This window comes from Grus americana, chromosome 14 (genome assembly GCF_028858705.1).
Source record: "Grus americana isolate bGruAme1 chromosome 14, bGruAme1.mat, whole genome shotgun sequence".
Classification (NCBI taxonomy): Eukaryota; Metazoa; Chordata; class Aves; order Gruiformes; family Gruidae; genus Grus; species Grus americana.
The window spans coordinates 12,653,819-12,673,817 of record NC_072865.1 but is presented as its reverse complement, the minus strand read 5'-3'; the positions used below and the strand labels follow the sequence as shown (position 1 = coordinate 12,673,817).

General features: G+C 44.3%; 1 protein-coding gene and 1 long non-coding RNA gene across 8 annotated transcripts in view; one reads left to right on the top strand and one right to left on the bottom strand.

Moving 5' to 3' along the window:
* HTR4 (5-hydroxytryptamine receptor 4) overlaps positions 1 to 19,999 on the bottom strand; it is a 139,675-nt gene that overhangs the window by 10,879 nt on the left and 108,797 nt on the right. The window lies entirely within an intron of this gene.
* LOC129212593 (uncharacterized) lies at positions 3,841 to 7,358 on the top strand. The gene is made up of 3 exons (XR_008579222.1): positions 3,841 to 4,091; positions 5,247 to 5,336; positions 5,679 to 7,358. It is a non-coding gene; the product is annotated as an uncharacterized LOC129212593 (long non-coding RNA).

The window sequence follows — 19,999 nt, the reverse complement described above, 5'->3', positions numbered from 1 at the left end:
TTGCTATTTTAATTTGTGACATTTTTCATTTTGAAAGAGGCAAAAAAAGTATTTTTTTTAAGTCCGAAATACACAAAATGTCAAAATGAAATGTGAACAAAATATGTTGTTTCATTCCCATTTTCTGTTGAAAAAAATGAATACAAATTAAATGTATTTTCATGAAACATTTGATTTGAATACAGCTGCATATTTAATTTTCAAAAGGTCAGTGCAGAATTGTCCCTCTCTCACAATTACCAGGTTCATAGACTCCATAAAATCAAAAGCTTTCTAGTAACTGTAATCTCTGGGCTGGATGACTCATGCTTCCAGCCACTAAAGTGAACTTCCACCTTTGCCCATCAGTAGAAAATCTTTATAGCAGGATAAGAAGAATACCCCCCCACACACCTACTCAACACGATTCCCAGGGCAAAAGGGAGCCAGAAATGACAAACTCGTTCTCTCTTTTTGTTGTTCTGTATCAACATTGCAGAGCAATGTAAATCGATTTCATATTCAGTGCTGAAAAACTAGCAATATATGTAATAATTCCAGGATGAAGAGCTCCTGTTGTTTCTCTGTGGGTTTCTCATTTCTTCCATTTTCTGAGATGAGCAAGATACTTGCAAGATTTCCTAGCGATAAGGTTTAAGCTTATTGAATACCATCCTGCTGCTGCATCTGATTGACCTGCAACCCAGAGGAGACCAGCACATTATCAAAGGTGAGTTTACTAAAGGCAGGTCTTTCACTGCGCCTGCGCGTGACTACCTGCCATCTGCTTTGTCCAACAGAAACCAATTCAGAGAGAATGTATCTTCTAAATGTATGGGAAGCAACCAATGAATACAAAAAGAGTGCACGAACTGAGAGAACGCAATGAGACCTGCTCCAGAGAACTCCCTCGAATATCAGATATATTCCTCTAACTCTGGAGAGATACCCTTGATGTTCGTCTCTCGTGCGCTTTCAAGCACAGGGCTCCCACCCAGGCGGGCTGGAGGAAGCAGGGTGTCAAACCAGATGAGCGCAGGCATGGGGATGGTGCAGGCGGTACGGCTGGCTGCTGCTGCTGGGGAGCTGAGTTAGTCTGCGTGGCAGATGAATGTCTCCATCCCCTCCTCCTATGACCATTTCTTTTCATTGCAAGCTGACGGCCTGCAGAGCCCGTAAAGACGCGGTACGATTATCTGAGTAAGGTGGCTGGGGTAGACGATTTGCTAAATTGCCTGTTGGAGCTCTGGTGGAGAAACAGCCAAGCAGACACGGCTGGTATCTGTCTGTCCCTTTGCAGCCAGGCCCAGGAAAGCTCAGTGACGTGCCCGAGAAAATGAAATCCATCCTCTGCGCTGAGCCTTACAACAGGGACCTTCCTTTGCCTTCAGTGTCTTTCACTCCACTATTGGGCAGGGATCATCTTTCTTCTGTGTGTAAAACCCACCTAGGCAGTGGATTTGATGTCTCAAGCAACATCAGTCTATCTCTAAAGAGAAAATATTCCTAAATTCTTAAAATGCCCTAGCCAAATTTGAAGTCTGTCCTAGACTTACTGTTTAGTTATTATTTTTTTTAAAAGAGAGGAGTAAATATCAGTGGACCATTCCTCCTTAGAGATGATGCAGTCCTTTGGAAAAATAGGTAAAATCCACAGAAACATCATCAAAAGTTCAATTTTCCCATCCAGCTGAATGGTGAAAATCCGGATCTCAGGAAAACATTTGGTTTGCTAAATTATGTATATGGATATGACAGAAATGTTGATTTTAAAGTCCTTTGTAGTCAAATGTAAACACAAATTTGTCTCTATCTCATGACAAGTGTTTATTTTTTTTCCACTCTTGAGCAGTTATGCTGAATATCTTAATTATCTTTAAATCAAATAATGCTGTTCAGACCTTGTGAGCTGGAATTAAGCACTCATCACTCTTTACTAAATTTCAGTTAGAGGTTTTAAAAACAGCTGTCTCCAGCCCACATAATCCAGCATTCGGTACATTTTGTAAGACTTTGACATGCCTCCTCAGATTTAAAATTAGCAGACAGTTCTCCAAGTAAGCAAAGCCCTTGAGTGAGAGAAACATACCGCTGGAAAAAAATTTACTTTCTTTGTATCTGACAAGTCACAGAAAACAAAGCAAGCCTCTATCAATACGTTTGTTTCTCTCCTTTCTTTTTCCTTTGTTCCATCATTCCTGAAGGATGGTTTCCTTAGCTGCAGGTCGCCTGTTCTCTCACTTACAGGCCAGCTCTGGCTGCTGCTTGCTCGACTGGCTGGCAGCTCCAGGACGTGTTCCCAGCCCATCTCAGTCAGACACGGGCCAAGGCATTCCCGTACAGCGCCGGGAAAGTCGCTGAAGCTACGCGAGGGATGTCCTCGTCTCCAGAAGTGGAGGTGGTCAAACAATGCCCGGGGGATATGTGACTGCACCAACTGACAGGTACCGCTGCTTTGGGTTGGCACAGAATAGAAATGTTTCATAATTTTTTCTGGCAGAACAAGACCAACATCCCCTCCAGTTCATTTATTTTTGTGTTTACAGTAGAAGCATATCTTTTTTAAGGAGGATGTTTTAAAAGTGCAGGCAAATAATAAGCTGAAATATGATTTTGAAATAAAATGTCAAAACACTTCAGCATCTTGTTTCCTTTTCATTTTCTCCTGCTGAAAACATTTGCTGAATTTGACCCAATCCGTTTGTTTCCCTGGAACTGCAACTGTTCATTACATCTTCCTTTTAAAATTCTTTTTATTGCCAGGCTCTATTAATGAATTTAGTCTAAGAAAAATTATAGGAACCCATTTAAGCTACTTCAACTTTAACAGCTAATCCCAGCACACTGCTCTTTTGTTCAGAAGACTCTTGTTCCATGAATGGAGGAAAATCGTATTGGTGTCTCTGGTAGAATGCTGAACACAACCCTTCACTTGACAGAGGAAATAGATAGGATAGAGATTGATTAATGAAGATAACTAATTAGGAGCCTGGCTTTAGTCAGCCAAGGCATCTCACATAGATCAGCAAAGAAGCAAAGAGTTGCATTCAATAAAAAATAGGGCTGAAGGAACACATTTTTCTATGTCATTATCTCTGGGTACTGGCTAAAAGCTTTTGCATGATGTTATAAATTCTCATTGCTGTATTGAATAATAACCTCTTAAGATGATAATTACATTCTTGATAGACATCAAAAGTTAAAAACAGGAACATGACTACAGATACTTTATGCTAAGTAAACAGACAAATGCTAAACGTGTGCTAATAAGAACAGAGATCAGCCAAGTTCTTCAGCGAGCTGTTTTATGAAATTGTTGACAGAAGATTCCCAGGGACTTGGGACACCTGAGGACCGCAGAGGTGGCTTCTCCAACAATTCCCGTTTGACTCCGGGCAGACCATGCTATTTCTCTGAGCTTTCTTTCATTGTGGATAAAATAGAGGCAATAATACTTTCTTCGTATGCCTTGCCTTTAGATTTTAGGCTTTTTGGAACAAGCATTGTGTCATTTCAGATACGAATAGTGTCTGGTACAACTAAACCATAGTTTGGTTCAGGGCTGTGGTGCTCCAGCAGCAGTAATTAATCTCTCATATAAAAATAGTTTGTTGCAATTTTAAAATGTCAGAAATGCTTTCCAGGACAGAACAACCTGCAGCTGTAGGAAAGGTGTTTTATTTATTGAAGAACTTCTTTCCTCAACTAAATCCTTTGCACCCTCAGAGGCTGGGAATATCCTGCCTCTGGGTCACTGACCGTAATGATGCTCCCAGGCTGGTGAAATAGAAACAGGGAGATGACTGAGTTTGGTCTGGACCTCCTGTTTCTCGTTGCACAGTCTCAGTAATTATATTCCACCTTTCCTCTGGTTCTTTTAGCAATGCTGACAAAAAGGCTGAAGCCTCCCGTGCTGCAACGATGACGCTGCAGCGCTGCCTTGTGATGCTGGGCTGGCGTCGAGCAGCTGTCCTCCCGTCTGCTGACCGTGTCATACTGCCGTCCTGTTTTAAACTTCAGCATCCCGGTTTCACCTGACGTAATTTCAGCCAAGGGGAACGGCTGAGCCTGGCTGGGTGCTGTGCCTGTTGGCCCTGACCCACATCGAACAGGTTTACTTTCCATTGCCTGCACGTCCGTCTGATGTTTGTCACTGTTGGCCAGTTATTAATTGTAACATGGATGTTGCTAAGACATGCCTGAGATTTTTAATAGCTTTTAAAGTAAGAACAGCAAATGATCTCTGAGTGGGGCCTGGAAGAGGCACGAAATATAAGACGTGATCCCTTGAGCATATCCATTTGTGACTGTGTTTGTATAGCTTGTGTATCTTCCTGCCTGCCCATTTCCTAGCTCTTGTCTTATGAAAGCAAACCTTCAGGAGGAAGCAGCTGAACAGGTTAAGTTTTCAGCATAAAGCAGTGTGATCACTGAGAAAGTTAATACTTTGGGAGATGGTTACCAGATCTCCTCCGTGAGTCAGAATCACTGAGATGCTGATGGCTCGGTGGCTTTTCAGACACGAGCCAACAGGGCTCAACTGTACCTTAAATAAGCCAAATAACCACATACTCAAAACATGCCATCACTGTTGTCAAAGTCATCCTCTGCTGTCAGCCTGACCCAAGGAACAATGCTCTACTGAGAATGAAGGTTCTGGTTCCCGGGGAGCTGATAAACTCTCGCTGCTGTTGCCCCTGTGCTCCCGTGGCCTGATTGCATTTTCCCTCTCATGTTCAGGCAGGTGCTGAGCCCTTCCAGAGCTGTCAAACGTGGCAGCTTTCAAACAGCAAAACTCGCTATAAAAATAATCAGCCTCATTATACCGTTAGCAGCTTTGATCCTGTCAGAACAATAGCTGCCACATTTCTCCAGCACATCTCAAATGCATCTCACGCTCCTCTCGCTAGGAAGATTAGCAGTTTGTATCTCACCTCTTCCTGGGTGTAAGGATGAGAATCGCAGGCACCCCTACGTGGAGAAACACCCAACTCGGGATGTGTGAGGGAGTGCTGCCTCTCTGCTCCCCTCTGCCCCGTTCACGGAGACCCCCTGGGGCTCTGGCACCCCCAGCTCTCTCCCTACAGCTCTGGGTGCTGAGCAGCGCTGCAGACCTTAAACAGAAAGATGATGCCAGCTAATGCCCCTCCTGACCCCGCTGGAGGGGTTGAAGACCTCCCTCACCCTGATTGCGGAGCTTGACTAGTGCAAAATATCAGCATATGGTGCAATAGTTTAAAAATAATCCTGCTTTGCTTTTTGCTTAGAGCTGCTGAGCCAATGTCTTGAAAAGCAGCCTTGAACCGGGGGACGAAGAAGGCATCACCAGGGAGGTCCCCAGGCACCTGGGCTGAAAGGTACTTTTTCCTTGTTCTAACAGGTCCACTGGAGGCATTAGAGATATGACAGAGATTATCAGCTACCCCATGCCACCCCTCTGCTGATACAGGGCTGTACACCCTCCATTACTTTATCCAGCCTAATTTTGGTCATGCAAAGGGTGTTTCTACAGTGGGTCCCTCAAGAGACTACTCCATGTGCTAACAGACGTCATCGACTGGCTTTGCTGATAGTCATCTTAATTATGCTTGTCCTATCTCCTGACTTGGAGTTTTCTCTTTTCCCAGTCTCCTTATGCTTCCGTCTTTCAGATGCTTGACCTGAATGATGTTTACCAGTTTCCCTGTTTTCCATTGCAGTATGTTCTGCTCAACTTTAGCAAAAGGCATTGGACTTTGGATATTATGAACATAAATGTGACAATGACTGGTGATGAAAAACATGGGATCCACACAGGAACAAAGATGATGGAGTCAGTCCAGAGATGCTGACTTCTTCCATCACAGATTTGTGACTTGTTAACGTTGTAATAGTTGATGTTTCCAGAAGAGAAACAGAAATTTGGGCACTGAAGGACAGAAACTAAGCTAACTTTAAAATCAACGAAGGAGCTATTTGTGTTCAGTGATTTAAGTCCATTTTCTAATTATAAACACCAGGGTAAACAAGTAAGCAAATGAGTGAGGCCATTCAATGCCACGCTGCAGAAGATGGGCGCTTTCTCCTTTTTCTCACATTAACTCTGTATTTCCATTTCTATCTCATTAATGTTAAGTTTGGCACTACATTATATGCTCTAATTACCCGTGGATTTTGGCCTACAGTTCATTTTTGCACCATAATTAATGCAACATTCATAAGAGGCCCAAATCTGATAATTAGGAGAGTACTTGGAAGTGCTCAGTTACATTAGAAATACACAGCATCACATTAAGAGTGGTTTATAACCACCCGCAGATGGGATAACTCATAATGGGCTTCTGTTTTTTAAGTAAGGTGTTTCAATTACTGAAGTACAAGCAGGATCAATTAAGAATATTCAAATGGAAGATAATGAATGGTTTTTTTTTTATAAATGGAGATCTTGCAACTGGCATAATTAGATCTTTCATCTGCTAGGAAAAAACAAGCCATTCGTCAAAGCTGTGGAATGAAATAATGGCAAAAACACTTGGAGCCGTTTCCTTGTGCAATGGAGATGCCACAATTCCCAAACGTGTTGCAGACCAGCAGCCATGAGCTGCAAGGCTGACTTCTCTTTGTCAGGCTTCTAACGTGTGCCACGGTGTTAGAATTGCAGCTGTCTGGGACACAGGTGGCTTTTCTGCAGTGAAATATCCAGTGAAAAATGGCAATTGCAGTTTGTTGAAATCTTCAGGCAAAAAATTCTTCATCGTTTCATGTGTCTACTTTGTGTGTGCAATAGCGGAACTTTTTTGTGTCAAAACAAGACTTTCTCTAAAGAATTATGTGTTTTATAACAAAAGTCTAGTGTTCGCACTTTGTTAATGTCAGTCACTACTTTAAGTTCCTTTCTGAATAGCAAACTATCACAAACTCCCTCACAGCATCTGGGGCTCACGTATGTTCCCTCCTACTCCACAGCCTGCCGGTCGGTTTTCTGGTCACCAGGGTACGTATCATCCTGTCCTGCCTTTGGGAGGGCCAGTTCACACACGTGCCCATGCAATGTCGATCGTTTTGTATCCTGGTACCTTCTGGATGTCCTGAAAGTGGTGTTAGAAAGCTGGCCGTATCTTAAGGCACCTGATGGTAAGATCTGAAAATTATATTTTCTGGTAACGGAACAATGACACAAAAATTAAATAACAAAAAAACAGTATTAAGATCAAAAGCAATAAGAAAGATCCTTGTTGGTGCTTTTAACATTTCAACTGGTATCTACTTTACTTTAGGTTGAGTTGTAGTAAGCCTCACTAAATGAAGTAAAGTTTCTTTGGCTAGAGTAGCTGCTGCCTTTTCTCAGCTCTCCATCCTGCTCCCGGGGAAGGACAGGTCAGATAGCAAACATCATGTTTCACCATGTTGTGTTGAATCGGAGTTGCCACTCCTGTCTCCTCCTTTCTCCTTTTTCAATTAATATTTCTATGATATGCATTAACTAGCACATTCCTGGCTTTGGACCGCTTTCTCTTACAGCCCACTGAGTATGAATCTGTAAAACTTTATACGTCATATTATGAAAAATATTAACATGGCAAACTTTTGAGCTGTGCTCATAAGTAGTCTTATTTTGTAAGCATTTTATCAGGATTAAATGTCATACCACAGATGGTGACATTGGAAGTGGGTGCTTAATTTGAGTAAAATCTCCATATTCTCCTCCGTACAGCCTTGGTTTGATAAATGCTCACCACGTTTTTCCCTCAGTGCACTCAGGGCAACAGCAGACCCTCCACGCTCCCCATCCTACTCTGTCCTCCTATATACACCCCACTTGCAGACATTAATTCCCTGCATCACTTTAATAGGCAGTGGCTCCTTGTTTTTAGCTTGGTCAAAGCCAATACCGAAATAAGGCAGTAAGTACATATTGCTCGGTGGCTGTGTTTTCATTCCCCTGTTGTCCTTCAGGAAGGATGATATGTCGTTTGCTCATCCGCCTTCCCTGCCAAGAGCTGTTTCACAGCTAGGTTAGATCATCTTCAGGAGTGTGCTGGGGAGGACAGGAGGTGCCTTTGACAGCTTCTTCATTTTAATATGATTCAGAGGTTGCTAAGTCCCCATTTTCTGTTAGCTATATCCCCAAACATCCTGTGATGATAGCCTGTATTCTGACTTCACCCTTTCCAATCTCAACAGGAGCAGTTCCTGGACATCTGCTAGTGAGGATCTCATATGAGTGATGCCAACTACCGCTCCCCTCCAGGCTCAGGGACCTTCTGACCTCCTGTGTGCAAGAAGGACCTGAGGAAAACATTTTCTCATTTGAGCATCATAGCAAGCAGAACCTCATCTCTTCTAAGATGTCTAAAAGAAAAATGTCAAGCTCATTCTGAACATTTGAATAGCCCACGTCCAAGGATGCTTCTCCAAGTGTCAGGAGAGGCAAAAATCTGAAGAGGAAGGAGCATAGCTACAAACAATTTCTAATTTTTGGGAAGGCGGGGGGAATCCAAGAAACTAGGGAGCATAATCAAAAAGAGATATTTATTCTTTAGTGGGTTTCGTAAAGTAAAAAGAGCCCTAGGCAATCCCTTTTGAGATCCTCTGTTACACAAATGCCTTGTAGATTGGAGCATGACACTTAAGAACTGTATTGATCAATGTATTGATTTTGATCATAGGAGGAGGTAACTAGTGCAATCAAAATATCTGCAGTCAGCTGGGAGAAACACATACAATAATCGCTGGTAAAGTCATATTCCTTCCCCTGCTGACACAATTAAATTTTCAGTTTTCTTGCAGAAATACAAGGTGGGGAAATTAAGCCTCAGGTAAAACTAGTCATTTATTCTACTTGACGTAAAGTGAAATGCTGGCAGAAAACAATCCAAAAATATTTTATGAATATTGAGTTTTTGGATTGACTCAGCCAAGTTTGAGTCCTTTAAGCATATGTGAAGCTCTGGAGTTTGCTGGAATGAGTCTGTGCAATACATATTTGCACTGGCATTCACGTCAGTATTATAGTTACACCTGCAAATGGCAGAGAACAACCACAAGACTATACGGTACCCAAATCTGGATGCTAACTTGCCATTCGTGCTGGGGCAACAGTCATTGTATGCTTTAAATATATGGATTCATAATCAAGAGACCGATTTCCTTCAGATGGGACAGATAAGCCCAAAGTCACCAAATCTTGTAACTGGTAAATTCTGTCCTGCAAGATCAGCTTTTTCCAAGTCTCCTCACTTCTTAGCACAGTGACAACCGTTCTCCCCAGCAGCAGCAGTTCAGAAGGCACAAGACCCCAAGCGCAGGCGCCTGGGAAGAAGAGCGGGTGTCCCAGCAAGCCTCAGGTACAAAATGGCCCTTCGATCACAAATGAAACTTCCATCTACATGAGAATTGCCATTAGCATGCTTAAGGAATTTCTTTATAGTCCACCCAGCACAAGAAATATCAGTTTCTTCTTTAAATAAGGAATGTTTAAAACATAAAACCCAAACCAGACATTAAGTAAGCAAAACCCCATCTGTGTTTTTCCTGGGTTTATGCTGGTTTGGGTCCTTCAGCCTGAGCCAACAAGGTTGTACTGGTCAGGTTTGCTTTACAGGGTGGGACCTTGGCCGTGTCCTTGCAGCATTTTCGCAGAAGACATCTGCTTACCTGGCTGAGCTCTGCCCCGTCTTCGGAACTAACGGGATCTCAGAGGCTGTTGCTGCCCAAGGGACTCCCAGACTGAAGAAAGATGTTTAAAGAGAAAATGCTGCTCTGGCAGTCAAAAACACTTTCAAATAAGACTTGAAAAACTTTTTTTTGAGATATCAGATTGTGTCTTTTTGCGCTGTTTGCCACCACAGTGCAAGTATCTGCACATGCTGCCTTGGAGGCTGATTCCTTCAGGCAGAGCTGTTTTTCCTAAACCAGGCTAACCACAGAGGTGATTTCTGTCTCCTCTCACATACTGAATCTCTCACTGGTGGCCCCAGCCCTTCAACCTATGGACCTGATGTCCAGAGCACCACGGTGCTGTGCTGTACAGTAATTCAGAGGTATCGCTGCCCGCAGTACTGCAGCTCTTCTGAGCCTTGGCATGAGCTGGTGAAATATCACCCTGCGGCTCTTCATGCTTGTACCCGTGTGTGTAAATACTTAATTTGCAATACCTGCTGTTAACGCTAGCCTGCTTGATTTCTTTTAGTCCTTCTGCAGATGTCAGTATTCCTTCAGGGCTCACAAAACCAGCAGCCCCCTCCTGTCCACTGCTTTATATATTGCCTTCAACTTTAAAGTGCAGAGGCAAACAAGTAAGTTCAAACTTCTGAAGGCTGTGATATCCCCTTCCTTGGTTGCTCCTAGACCTCTGTACTTTCTGCTTCGGAGGAGATGGCATAGTCTATAAATCTCTGCCTTAGCCTTTGCTTTGGTAAATAAATGTTGCTCAGATTTATGTTTGTTCCCATTCTTGAGGAAAAGCAAAATAATGATACATGTAGCAAATGGAACAGGAAATTGCATTTTAGCCAGCAGGTTTCAAACGCAACTGACTTAAGTTTTGGCTCAACTACAACAATCACTCTACAATAAACCCAATTTTGTACCTACAATTCTTTGTGTTACATTGAGGCAATCTACAATGCGCTATGCCCAAGTATTTAGCAAAAGATCACAGCCCTGCATGATTAGTATACTTGCTACATGTATAAAATACAAGGTTTTGCCCCCTTTTTATGTAAACTCATCTCTCTTTCTATAAAAAGGTGTATTAGCCCTTATAAGAGAAATAATAAGAAGTGTGCTGGACTTTTTGCAGACATTTGTTCTTTATTATTTTATCAATGCTCATCCTAAGTCCTTTGCTCGCACTTCTGTTGCTTCTTAGAATGGTCTGACAGTACTAATTATTTTTAAAAGTTAAACGATTTATTCTAGAGCAGAGATCTCTGATTTGGCCAAAGCATGTGGTTTTCACACACTGCGCTTCTAAGTCCTTTGCTTGCGCTTGTAATCACTTGTTATTTGTAAGTGGGCAAACCCAAATATTTACCTTTGGGTGTCTAAATTGTGGCACTGTTTTCCATCCAGAGCTGTGCTACCTTAAAGCTAATACCTGGGAATGGTATTATCTGGGGAGGACATGGTCACACCCTTGGCTAGTGAGCGTGTTCAACAAGTGTGATTTCATTCAACAAGTGTGATTTCAACCATGCATAGCAATGAAATTAAAAGTTTCCAAACATCCCCTGTGATATTGAGAATATCAACACTGAGCTCCCAGTTAAATGTTCCTGTTTTGAAGCTAAACTTGACCCTGAGAGCTCTGAGTTTCTGCTCACACGCTCCTGTTGCTCACACGAAGAATAGAATAGAATAGAATAGAATAGAATAGAATAGAATAGAATAGAATAGAATAGAATAGAATAGAATAGAATATTTTCAGTTGGAAGATAAAATATTCCATCATATCCTATCCTACCCTACCTTACCCTACCCTGGCTAAGTAGGCAACTGTATAGTAAGGGTAACACAACGAGTAAAAGAGCCTCAGGAGCTCACTGCTGTCTCTCCCTTAGCATTCACCAATATGGAAAGATGGGAAAATGTGAAGGACTTGGGATGCTGAAGACATGGACCCAAGGTGGCAGCTTCCCCTGCCACCATGACAAAGCAGCCAAGCTCAGCTTTTTGGCTTTCTCTGGAAGCCACGGAGCACCCAGCCCCCAGGACACCTCAGTAATTACCTGTATGGTCATGAGAAGGGTTAGAAGGAGCCAGACAATCACAAACCTCACAGTTTCAGTGCACAATCACACCGATTATTTCAGGGAAACACAAGCTTTTTAGCATCAGACACCCTAAAATAGCAAGCAATTTTTTTGGATCACAAAGGTCTTTCATTTAATAACCAGCTCAGCTCCTTACTTCACCCCCAGACCCATTGAATGGGTTTACGACCTCCCCACTGAGCTGCCTGCCTGCTTGCAGCCAAATCTCTCAGTGTTTTCCCTAATAGCATAGCAGAGGAATCTAGGGTAGGTTACCTGAAAAATAAGCCTTATTTAGCAAGCAGAGAGGGCAATTATACGGTCCCTGTGTTCCTAATGCAGGCAGGAAATTACTTTCAAAGAGGACCACAAGATCTGGTGGCTCCAGATAGACTTGTCACCTCATATACCATCCAAAAAGCAATTCAGTTACCAACATGGAAGTAATTTCAGCTGGCTATATTGGTGCAAAAAGTGTTTTTCTTGCTGAGCTTTACAGCTTTTGAGTGATTGAAAAGCACTAAACAAGATCTCACGGTGATTAATAACAGTCTGAAAAATATGGTTTCGGCTACAAAACTTGGTAATATACTGCCACTTAACTTCTGTGGAAATTTCCAAACTGGCTGTGAACACACCATGAGGACACAAAACCAGGACATTGTGGCACTGAGACCTCAGACTATTTAGGATGATACATGGCTTAAGGAAACAACCATTTGAAAAAAAATAAATTAGGCTGTCACGGCTGAGAAATAAATTATGGAGAGAGGCTGTCTATTGAGATCATCTATTATATAGGCATTAGTTTGCAAAACCAGAAGCTGAGAAAAAAAAAGTATCAAGAGACCCAAGAGTAGCTGCAGGTTCCTGCCTGGGACACAGGCATGCTTGGAGCACATATATAGCAAGAGAACATCACAGCTGAGGCACAAAAGGTGTGATATCATAATAGGTCAAATGGGGATTTCTGGGCAGGGATTCCCCAGTCCTTGTAAAAAAAAAATAAATCTCTAGCTTATACTTTTTTTTTTTTTTTTTTTTTTACCCAGAACAACTAAGCTTCTTCCTTTCTTTTTATAGGAGAGACAACTTAGGATTTCTCTCCTGAAGTACAAACTGATGACACAGATCACTGGAATTATCCTTTCATTCTGAATAGGCTGAGAAATGCTAATTTCTTCCAAACATTTCATACAGCTGGTGTGCCTGCAGTGTGATAATTCTGTTACACAGATAATCTGTGTTGCTATCAGAGTAAAAGATCAGAGAAATTACGAACGCACCAATCTAGCTGCTGTGTCAAGGAGGGCTCGTAAAAGAAATCTTGTGTGTATTTTGGCAGTGCTTTATCTGTGCTACCAAGCCTCCAGCCGTCAAGGCCTTAACGCCTACCTGGTTCATAGGCATGCCTGTGTTCGGCCAAAAAAAATGGGTGTGTTCCGGGGACTAAAGACAACCTCATTAAATAAACTTGGTTGGTGGGGCTGCCGTAGCCGCGCTACTGAACAACGTGTTCCTGGTAGGTGCCTTCATGAATTCAGCGTGTCACAGCGCTTTGTCTAGCCAGTTTTGCATTGCTCAGTTTCATCTTCTCCAGCTGTAAATCATGTTGCTTAATTAATCTTAATGAAGTGTTGCGGGCATCTCTCGAGCTCAGTTATCTCTTTATTTAATTACAGTAACATACCATATAATGTTCTCTGTTTGATGGGATGTTTGGCACAATAGTTTAATCCAGAAACTGAAAGAATTAATTAGTTCTTAGAATATGCCTCTAAACGGGTGGCAAAGTAAACTGCACGTTTGTCGCAAATGCCTGGACTCGTCAGTCATCGTAATCTATTGCTGATATTATATACACAAAATCAGAAACACGTTGCCCAGTTCCGTGGCTCTCAGATCTCCATAGGCTCTTCCGAAGTAGGAATCAGACAAATACTAAACAGAGTTAGCTGGCATTTGTCAGCTGAAAGGCTTGGCCACAGCGCAGGAGAGTTCACAGTTTGGCTTTTCTTCCATAAACATTTACTCCCAGTGAGCTGGCCCCTCTCCGCACCCCCAGCTACGCCGTGCCGCGGTCTGAGCCACCTCTCAAAGGGGCTGACTGCCCAGGGCCATCTGGTACGCCAGCGCAAACTTGCGTCAGAGCAGAACCAGTGCAGCACAGGACCACTGCTCCCGGAAAAGCATCTCAGTGCTTGCGGTGGCTTCATGGCAAACAGGAGATTTCCTTCTCTACCACCTGCCTGCGTATCTACAAGGGCCATATTGGTTCCTTTCCTCAACAATGCCCAGAGCTGCTGGCCTCCCCCTTTTAATTGCCAATTAGAAGCTGGGTCAGCAAAAAATTGAACATTACAGTAAAATTCTTGTGGCAAGGACAAAGCTGAGCAAAGGCAGGGGACTCCCCCGAGCAGACCACAGCTCCTGAGCTGCCGAGGCAACGTGGCCCCGACGCCGCTGCACCGCTGGGCTCCGCTCTGCTCCTCGACTTGTTACACCCTTTGCTGTCACGCTTTTCTCACTTTGCTGCACACAGCTGTTACTCCTTCAGCAATACAAATGTTGGGAGCACAACGTGAGCTGCACTGGCAACCAGGGGAGGTACGCAACCCCTGAAGACTGATTAAGACGAGCACGTTCTATCCACCCACCTACCCAGACATATACACTCAAATACACTTCACTGTGAAAGTACAATACTTGCTAAGGAAAAACATGCAGAGTCTGACTGGCTTGCTATCAAAACTTCCATGAACTTTCTGCTTCTTCTTGAACCGAGCAGAGAGGTTTAGATGCATCAGCAATCTCTCCACGTGCAGGACACTTGTTTTCTGCTGATTAGAAGGCTGATGAGAACGTGATGATCCTTGGAGATTCAAAAACAAGTACTGAGGGGGAATTACTCCCAAGCAGCATGAAGCTTTCATTCATACTTCAGGAATCGGCTTCATCCAAATGGGGAGAAAATCCAGCTGGCCCAAAGCCCTTACAAGCTTAAATGCTGGTTTTCCGGTACATATGGCAGTACCATTCAAAGAGCTATGACAATGATACTGTTTATAGCTCTGAAAATGGCGCTGCCATCTGCACCATGGTGCAGCAGCTCTCATCCCCAGGACGTGGCTCTGCAGCAGGACCCGTCCCGTGCCCTGCTCTTCCACGTGCTCAAACATCCTGCTAAAACACAGCGTGACTCCTGGGTCCTTAGTTGAAATAAATGAGAATGGAGGCACGATTTTGGCTGAGAAATCCCTGCCACCTTAAAGAAAAGCACCCTTGAAGTTCCTGTTGTGGTTGCCTGGAAGAAAGACAAGGAGGTGCCAGCGCATGGTCTGCTGCTGCTGGTGCTGCAGTGGGCAGCCGGGGGAAGCGCCAGCCCCCTGCATGCCATTCCCTGCAAATGCTAAGGAGGCTGCTGCAGTAGTGCAAGTGGAATATAGTGACACAAGCACACGTGCACACCCCCACCCACCAGTTTCCTCTTCTTCCCTTGGTTTAACAGGAAAAAAGGGAAAGCCTTCCCCTCTTTTCTGATTCCCCCCATAAACTGGCACATTTTCTTTCCTTCGCTTTTGATTAAAGTCAAGATGTTGCGGTGGAAGCACATTGCACTCCCCTCCTGACTAGTTAGTAAATGCTGCACAACATTGGACGTTAATTTCTCCTGGAGAACAAGCACATGGCATTCACAGGGCACGACGCGCACGCTGCACCTACTGAGCAAATTGCCAGATATCCACTTTCCAATTAATCCCAGGGAGGGGCTTGCAATGAAGCATTGATCATTATTATTGCCCTTTCCAGCTGGCAGCCGGTTCTAGGCTGGATATTTCCAGTTGTTCTTTGAGAGCAGTCTTCAAAACAGAAAGATTTATGCTTTGGAAAATTGTGCAGCCCCTCATTTGTGTTGTTGAAACATCCTTCCAAGACAACTGTTGTATGGCTAGCGCCATAACTCCCACCAGAGAATATCTTTATCACACTAATGCATTGTCAAAGTAGGAAGAAAGGCAAAAAGGAGCTTTTCCTTCTCCTTGGCAGTGGCGTCCTACCTGCAGTCTCTGAGGATGATTGTGGGAAAAGGTTTGTGTTACAAGTTGAAAATACTTTTTCTGATGTCTGAAGTGTTTGAATCAGCTGTGTTCCTACAACAGGCACTGACAGCGTTCCTCTCAGTGCTTTTAAGCCTCAAAAAAACCCAGCAGGATCTCAAATAACTTTTCTGCAGCCTCACTAAGTATCCTGTCAATAACAACTGTGACAAAATCAACTGGGGGACATAAACAAGGACAAAAAGAGAAGCAGAAGAACAAGAAGCAGTTTTACGATCCCAGTTCTGTCTCTAGCCCATGTTACATTGGCCCAGAACTGATATAACCTGTGGGGTGACAGCGGCTCATGGGGTTGGCCAGAAGACTACTGCCATGCTCTGGCAGAGCTGCCTGTGCCATGGCCGTGAGAAGGAAAGCAAAGGCGCTCGCTGGTTGGGACAGCCTTCTGGGTATTGACTTTGGCTTTCAGGGCAGCTGGGATGGACGTGACAGCTCCAGCACAGCTCTGAGGCACGTCCTACGCCAGCCTTGGGGATAGACCGGAGGACCCCACTGCCTCTCACGCGTTTCATTAGCAGTAGCTGCTCACCCTCCCTAAGCTCCGCATCCTCACCCACCCAGAGCATCCCTCCCACATACAGTTTTTACCTTCAGTTTAACAGTTCAGGATGGCATCGTGAATAACTGAGGTTTTTAGAGCAAGGTTAATACAAGGGCTAAAATAGCATGTAGGGAGTCCATTTAGCTTAGAGAAATATAAACAACTTCATTTTCTATTCACAGCATAATATTAAGGGCTCTAAAGGACAACACTGTCTCAGAGAGAACATCTCCATAGGTTTGAGCGTGGATTTTCTAAGTGGCCATTTGATTTTAAAGACTTGGCAATACTTTGAATTTACTTGGTCCATGAAGGGAATCTATTGAAGCAAGGTGCTGAATTGTTTTATGAAATCATTGCTGAGAATCATACTCAATCCTCCTTTTTGACTATACTTTTTGGGGGGCTTTCTTTAGTATTTCAGGAAATGTATGCTATCAAAACTTTGTGAAGAATTGTTTAAGGGACCGGGAGTGTAGGAGTGTGTTTGTGTTGCTCTGGCTCTGTAGGTAATCGTCAACACTCAGCAATGGCTTAGTGAATCCGTTGGAAAACTTCTCCCTTTGACCATTCCTGTGGAGTTCCCTTTGGGGACCCCAGAAAGTGTAGCTTCCTGGCCAAAGGAGCTAGCAAGGTTCTTTTTAACAGCAATTACTTGTACCAAAATACTGTAGCGCAGGTTCATTCTGCCCCAATGCTCCAGCTCGCTGCTCTGATTCACAAAGTGAACCTCTCATTATCTTTCACCAGTGACACCGAGGCAGAGTCACCCACCTCCTTAACAAAAGAAACGGAGCAATCCACATTAAACAGGGAGGCAGCCCCAAACCAAAGTACTGTTCTTAACTAACTCCATCATTGCAGCCTGCCAGGGCTTCTCATCTCATCGCAGTTCCCTGTTTTGGAACAGCTAAATTCACTTCTGAATGAATCATGTGGTTCAGAGAGTGCCTTGGCAGCCTGCATGGGGGGGTTTCGCAGACCCTAATCAAAGTAGTGGTGACTTTAAAGACTGTGATAAATAAGGACTGGTTTTATCAAGGTCAAATTGTGAAATACCGCTCTGCACATCTCGCAGCCAGGACAGCAGGAGTCCATCCTGTGAAGGAGCGTGCCAAGCCACGGGGTCAGATCCCCGATTGCTGCTAGTTAGGCAGAGCAGTGCACGAGGCAACGGACTGTGCTGATTTACACACGCGTGAACTGGCTTGTGCCAGTGGCGTTTTGCTTTTTTTGTCCTTGCTCCTTGTTGCTTTCTGAAACTGAGCTACTTTCGCTGTTGTCCTGCCTTCTAAGGAGATATTTTTCACTTTGACCAGGAAAGTGTAAAATCCTACCAGACCAGATTGGTAAGGTTTTGTAACTACTTAGCACAGCTACGATTGACTATATGAAGGAAAACCAAGATTTTCCTCTCTGTGACTAGCAGAGCAAATGGAGAGGTGTTATGTTCAAGTGTTAGTGGGTCACAGGATTTGGCAGCACCTCAGTTCGCTTGGATTGTTCCAGACAGAGATAATTATTTCACTGTAAAGCAGAGGCAGCGGCACACAGAGCTGGAGACTGTAGATCACCTTTTCCTTGCTCTCTTCAGTTGAACTTTTTGGAAGAACTGCAACCAAGCCAGATTACAATTAAGTGATGGACATGCCGAGCGATGTTTGTGTAGGGATAAGGGCGTGTGGCCGTATGATGGGAAATGACAGCGGAGAAATTGCCAGAGGGAGGAAAGCGGACACAAAAACTCATGAGGACATTTCACAAACACCCAACACAAGGAACTGAAGGAATAACAGACACATTAGACATCTATGTCTGAAATTTAGACCTTTGACCTCTGTGCTCAATCCTCATCTAATTATGAGCACCCAATAAAGTTCCTTAGAACCTGAAATGCGAAGAACTCCAATGAGCTAGGAACCTGCCTCATGCAAAACCTGCAGGAACCTCCTAACCTAGGTCTGAGCGGGTCTCAGCTTTCCAGCCCCATCCTGTCAGTGAGTAGATTCAGGGGGTTTGGAGATCAGCCTTCAGGTCTCCTTTTTCCTGGAGAGAGCTGAACTTGTTTCTCCCACATCCTACAGTGACCCACCACCTCCAGACTAGTAACTGCTCTCAGGTACAGATTCCTGTTCGTGTTTTCTGTTGGAGTTTTTCCATTCTGCACAAGTATTTAAATGCACACACAGTGCAGGATGACTTTTTAACTTATGTAGCTCATGCTCCTGCTTAGGAAAAGGAAGATGAGGTGAGTGCCATCTCCTAAGCAAATGACTGCTTAAATATGGCAATACCAAGTAGTGCATCAGCAACTGAGAGAACCAGAACGACCTGCCCTCTGCACCTCATTCCAAAAAACACACAGAGAAGGAGTCCGACCAGCAGAGCAGGGTGCTGCTTTCACCCCACCTTGCTCTTGTTGCCCTGTGGGCCAGCACAGCTCATGTCCCACCCATGAAGGAGCCCAGGGGCCTTCCAGAAGGTGACAGGACATGGTGAAAGAGTCTGATGGCCTGAGACTGCACTTGCACTCCATGTGTGCTTATTAACAGACGTGCAAAAACAAGTTGAAGATGACAGCCAGCTGGTCCTGGGCAGTGGCTTAGGTAAAGGCATAAATTGCAAAAGTGTAATCTTCAGTGAGAGAGCTCATAGGCCATGGAGCTCTTCCTGAGCTGAGGTACCGCCTGTTTACAGTGTCCCTCAATGCTGCAGAGTAGTGTCTTTTCCAGAGCCGAAATGTGGCTGCAGGTGGTTGTGGACGGCGGCTGGCCAGGAGAGGGTCACCACAGACAGCTGGCCCTGCACAGCAGGGAGCCTAACGAGCCTTGAGCCTCGTTAGCACCGAGTGCAACAGTGGGGAGGAGGAAATAAAAGAGCAAGGGTGGGAGAGCAGTGCTCCTGGGTGCTGGAGGGGGTGTGGTGATTAAAGGAGCTCTGTCAGTGCTTGGTTATCCTGGAGAGCATTGGAAAGGTGAGGATATTATAAAAGATAGCTATGAGAGGGAGTGATAGCTGTGCTAATCCTGTTCTCCCTGACAGTTACTTCATCTGAGGAAATTGCTGTGCATTAGGAGTTATGGGGTTGTACCTGGGCTCTTCTAAGTGATTCCCTTTGTCTTTCCTCTCTCCCAAGTGATGGGGTGCTCCCTCTCCTCTCTGTCTACCTGTAAATGGCTGGGGAAGGACCTGGATATTATTGAAAACCAGAGCTGCTTGTTGTGGCCTCTGAGGGGCAGGAACCAGGTCTGTTGGGGATGAAATGGTGGGGGGTGAAGCTGGCAGTTGCTGCTGAGAGACTGCTCTCCTGCCCTGGCCTCTGCAAAGGGCAAGAAGATCTCTCCTTTGAGGAGCTCTGCTTCATGGGTGCTGTTGTACCTCCAGGTGTATCCAGGGGATAGTCCAACTGGCTCTTAAACACCCCGGAGTCTCCTCCTAATACTTCAGGTTTCAGAGATGGCCAGGAACTGGAGGATGCTAGAAGCTAGTGAGGTTTTTCTTCTCTTCTAGTAATGTGTTCTCTGAGAAGTGCCCAGCGTTCCCTTCCTGTTTAGCCAGGGATGCTCTCTGTGCCTGAGGTCCCTACTTCATGTTAGTCTACTTTAAATTAGCAGCTTGCGCAGCAT